The following is a 5,000-nucleotide window of genomic DNA, read 5'->3' on the forward strand; positions in this document are numbered from 1 at the left end:
AATTCGCGAAATCGGTTAAAGAAAAGTCACCTACGGCAGCCGTACATGCAGGCGTTGTGACACAGAACGAACACACACACAAATACGACATACATCAAGACACCTGACCAACTCAACAAACAGGCCTGAACCCGCAACCCCCAATACACAACACAACACCCGGACCAGTTCAACGACACAACAATCAGCACGCCACAACACACTTTAATACACAAAGACTCATCACCAACCGACAGCATACTTTACACAGACAATACACGGCACCTCGTCCATCCAGCAGCAAGCCCGCAATAACGAGATGGTTACCAAGTCCAGAGCAATGTTTTAATTGTACAAGGTACGGCCATATCGCCGCGGACTGTACGTTCCCCTCGTCGTGCCCGTATCACCATACAGTAGCAAGACATAACTGGGCGAACTGCAAATCCTTCCCAGAACAGGTTAAAATAACTCGCGACCTGCTAAAACAACGCAGACATAAGCAGCGATCTTTTTTTGGAGTCGAAGGGACAGACATAGACATAATCGAATTACAGAACGACTTCCGCGATTCCCTCAGTTGGCATCAGACGTAATAGATCCCATACGCCATATATCAACATCATTCATTCCCAACGACGAAAGCCAGCCTCCTCTCCTCCCCTCTACATTGAATAATCGTCATGCATACTTTTTCTTGGATAACGGTTCATCATGTAGTGTAGTATCCATTGATACCCTAAAGGAGTTTGGTTTTTCGTTGGAATTGCAGCCCTCCCATATGACCATCTGCGGTATTACGGGTAACACGACGAGCTCTCTGGGAAGGAAGATTTTAAACATCGAAATCGGAGGTATTACCTTTCCCCATTCATTTGTTGTTGTAAACAAAAATTTCACCCCAGGTAATCTACTACTGGGTCATGATTTCTTGTTCAGAAGCGGCATTTCCCTGCATCCACAAAGTAATTCCATCATCTTCAATGGTGTTAAGTACCCCCTGAGAGAGCCCTCATGTTTGTGGACACACCCCGATCCTTTTCACCCGTCGATGTTGATATATGAACAACGCAAAGAAAACGGACTGCTTGCACACACGACAGCGACTCACCCCAGACCTCCCCCACCCTCCCCCCCATCACCCTTCTCCACCCGGCCGCGGCCCCTCCCTTCCTACCCCCACCCTCCCCTCCCACCCCGGGGAATGCCGACGACACGGGTTCATATTCGCGTAAAGTTGCGGATCGCTCCAATCAAGACAGAAGAGTCGACCGTAACGTTACCTTTGCGAGATCCCCGTCACCCGCGCGCAATGACGACCTTGACGACCCCGCGCTCATTCATGGACTCGTAACGATGTTTTGCCCCAACTTTCCTTGACCGCAACGACGACGATCCCCCCTTTCAGTGACCTCTTATGTAACGTGTCCGCATCGACGGTAGATGGCACGGCACTGGTGTTAACAGACCATGTACGAGTAAAAGGCTGCGCAGCTTTGCCTTCACTTTATAAAATAGTAAATGGTAAATGCCAGGTACACCTCATGAATTTGATCCCAGTCCCCCTCGAGATTAGAGGAGGCGTACCTGTACTTAACTTCGAATTCACCGATCTCCCAATCCGCGAATTCGACTTGCCTACTCCCTCCCCCGTCTGCGCAGCATCACATAGCCCTCCCCAGGTTAACAAAGAAGTTCTTCAACATATTCTGTCACAGAAATTAGCCTTTCAGGACGGCTATAATATCTTGGAAAAGATTTTTCACGATTACCCGACCGTACTGCCGTCAAAAGACCGTCTCATAGGAAGTACTGATCTGATTGAACACTCCATTTCCCTCAAGCCTGATGCGAAACCAGTTTACATTCCATCATATAAAATCCCGCATTCAAAGCGGAAGGCTCTCGAAAATGAAGTGCAAGGATACTGGACATGAACTTAATCAAGAGAAGTAATTCGCCCTGGGCCAGTCCCATGATCGTCGTAGATTACCGTAAGCTTAACGCAGTAACTATTCCAGAACCGTTCCCTATTCCGAATCTCCGTCTGTTGTTGCAAGATATTGGCTCCGGAAATCTAGTTTTCTCCACTCTTGACCTGGCTAAGGGTTTCCTGCAAGTGCCAGTAGCTAAAGAAAGTCAACCACTTACCGCATTCTCTACTCACATGGGACACTTCGAATTCCTGAGAACACCATTTGGCTTACGTAATTCTCCTCTCACCTTCAGTAGATTGATGTCAATCGTGCTCAGTGGTATGATTAACGATCAGGTTATGGTTTACCTGGATGACATTTTAATATGTTCCCCATCAGTCTCTGAACATGAGAAAAAGTTGCGTCAGGTATTCGAACGTCTAGCAAGCGCAGGGCTAACCATCAACCCTGGAAAGTGCCAATTCTTTCGGTCAAAGCTCGATTTCTTAGGTCATACCCTAACGTCCAATGGCATTGCACCCAATCAGATCAAAGTACAAGCCGTGATTGACTTCCCCAGACCACAAAACCAAAAAGACCTGAAGTCCTTCCTTGGTCTTTCCGGTTTTTATAGACCATTTATCAAAGATTACGGATCTATTGCGCAACCCCTCACGACGCTGCTTAAGAAAGACGTACCCTTTGAGTGGGCCAAAGAGACAGAGGATTCCTTCCTGCAACTGAAGGCATTGCTAGCCAACGCACCTGTTCTGGCCTTCCCTGATTTTGAGTTGCCCTTTGTGCTCACGACTGAAGCGTCTAGCGTAGGATTAGGCGCAACACTTCACCAAAAGGTAAATGGCAAGCTGCGCCCCATTGCCTTTGCAAGCAGGACCCTCAAACCCGCAGAGCGGTCGTATCATACTACGGACTGTACTCTTAGCTATCACCTATGTACTCCGTCACTTCCGGGAGTTGATACTCGGTTATAAGATAGAAGTACACACCGACCACTCCGCTCTCACGACCGCCCTTCACGGCAGAGATCCCCATGGAAGACGGGCACGTGCCATAGAAGTCTTAGCCGAATACGACGTAACGATCGTCTATTTACCTGGCCGGCAAAATGTCGTCGCGGATGCTCTCTCCCGCGCACCCTTGCCATCCCCCGCGGAATTACAGGCCTGTAAGTCCACCCCCTTCCCTCCTAGCTTTGCTAAACGTCATGAAGCCCGAACCACTGCGCCGGTGTTAGCTAACGTAGCTATCCAACCTGTAGACCCTCCCTCCGAGGAAGAAATTCGCCGTGCGCAACGCGAGGACCCCGTTTACATGGACATAATAGGGAAACTAGAGAGAGGCAAACCCTTGGTTCCTGTCAGACGCCTGCCAGTCCGACAATTTTATTTAGCCGACAGCGGCCTGCTCTTCAGAAGAGCCACCCCCAAGAAAATTAAAGGACGTCGGGGCCTCGTGAGAGACGTCGTAGTAATTCCGGAATCACTCGAACCAAGAGTCCTTCAACTCGTACACGAGTCGCGGGAAGCAGCACATTGCGGAGTGTATAAAGCCATTCAGATGGCCAGACAGATTTTTCTTCCCATTACTCATCACAAAGGTAAAGAAGCACGTTAAGTCTTGCAAAGTTTGTCTTTATTTCAAAGGCTCTACCAACCAGCCCGCCCCTGCTTTGCGCTATGACGTCCCGGATTTTCCCTTTGAGAAGGTCTCCTGCGACACTTTATCAGGTTTTGTAACCACGCGTAGTGGGAATAAACACATTCTCGTATTCGTGGATAACTTTACCAGGTATTGCGAGCTAGTCCCTGTCCCAAATAAATCCGCGAAAGTCGTTGCAAAGGCCTTCCATGACTTCATCCAACGGTACAACACACCTATGTACTTCTCCTGTGACAACGGGACAGAATTTCAGAATGAGGTCATGGACAACCTATGTAAGATAACGAATGTCACCCGCGTGAACATCTTACCTTATAGACCACAGAGCAATGGAATTACCGAGCGCCTTAATGGCTCTATTCTAACGTTTATGAGATCACTGATCGACACCACATCTGACAACTGGGACGACCTCCTCCTCACCATCCAATCCGCCATTAACAGCACTTTCCATTCATCCCTTGGAGATACTCCACACTTCCTCTTGTATGGCTCAGACAAGAGACTGCCGTATGACCTTTTCCAGACTAGACGCAAGCCTGAATACTCGGACAGTTATGCAGAATATCTTTTAAACAGAAATAAGATCGCGTTCCAGAAAGCTTAAGAGTTTCTTACAAAATCTAGGGATCAGATACTGTCATACCAACATAAGATTGCACACGCTAAGTCCATAGGTGTCGGCGCCTTAGTTTTCAGAAAAGTACACACCAGTGACTCCATGCATCCTAAACTCGCCCCTCGCTTTGACGGTCCGTATAGAGTACTCGAAGTAAAGAACAATAAAGCAAATTGTAAATGTTTATCAACAAACACCGTTGCTTGGTACCATTTTGATAGATTGAAGCTAGCTAGCGATCACTACTCACCAGCACACACCTCAGACTAATTCAGTTTCCCACGCAACTAACACAAATCTACGTCATTACACACCCAACACCCGTTATAAACTAACAGGCTAACACCGTGTCTCTCATTTCAGATGCTCGTTCTGATGCTCCTGGCCATGGCTTCACCCTTGCTCGCCGAGCCAGGCCTACCCGAAAGGTTACGCGCCGTGCCCGGTGCATTAATCGAAAATCTAGGCACAGTATTCCCAATATCGAGTAATATCGAAGTTAGGGTCTCCCTTCGCCCCCTCTCTGATATTTCTAACATAGCCATTCACCACTTAAACGAGATAACCAGGCTCCGCAACGAAATAGCTGAAGACAATCTATCTCACGAGAAGTTCTTCCTTCTGGACAAGGCTATAAACTCAACAATGTTTACCTTGCAACAGTTTGTCGTACACAAACGTCGATCGCGTCGCGGACTGATTAACATTGTAGGGAAAGTTGCGCATTCGCTCTTCGGTGTCGTAGACGATGACACCCTTACTTCTAAATTTTCCGAATATCGGTCAACATTATCTACAATAAGTCA

General features: G+C 47.8%; 1 protein-coding gene across 1 annotated transcript in view; it reads right to left on the reverse strand.

The window, feature by feature from the left end:
• The window catches only part of LOC113815715 (cadherin-AgCad1), a gene marked incomplete at its 3' end in the record, with an annotated part of 45,875 nt that overhangs the window by 11,622 nt on the left and 29,253 nt on the right, over window positions 1-5,000 (reverse strand).

Source organism: Penaeus vannamei, chromosome 19 (assembly GCF_042767895.1).
Source record: "Penaeus vannamei isolate JL-2024 chromosome 19, ASM4276789v1, whole genome shotgun sequence".
Taxonomy (NCBI): Eukaryota; Metazoa; Arthropoda; class Malacostraca; order Decapoda; family Penaeidae; genus Penaeus; species Penaeus vannamei.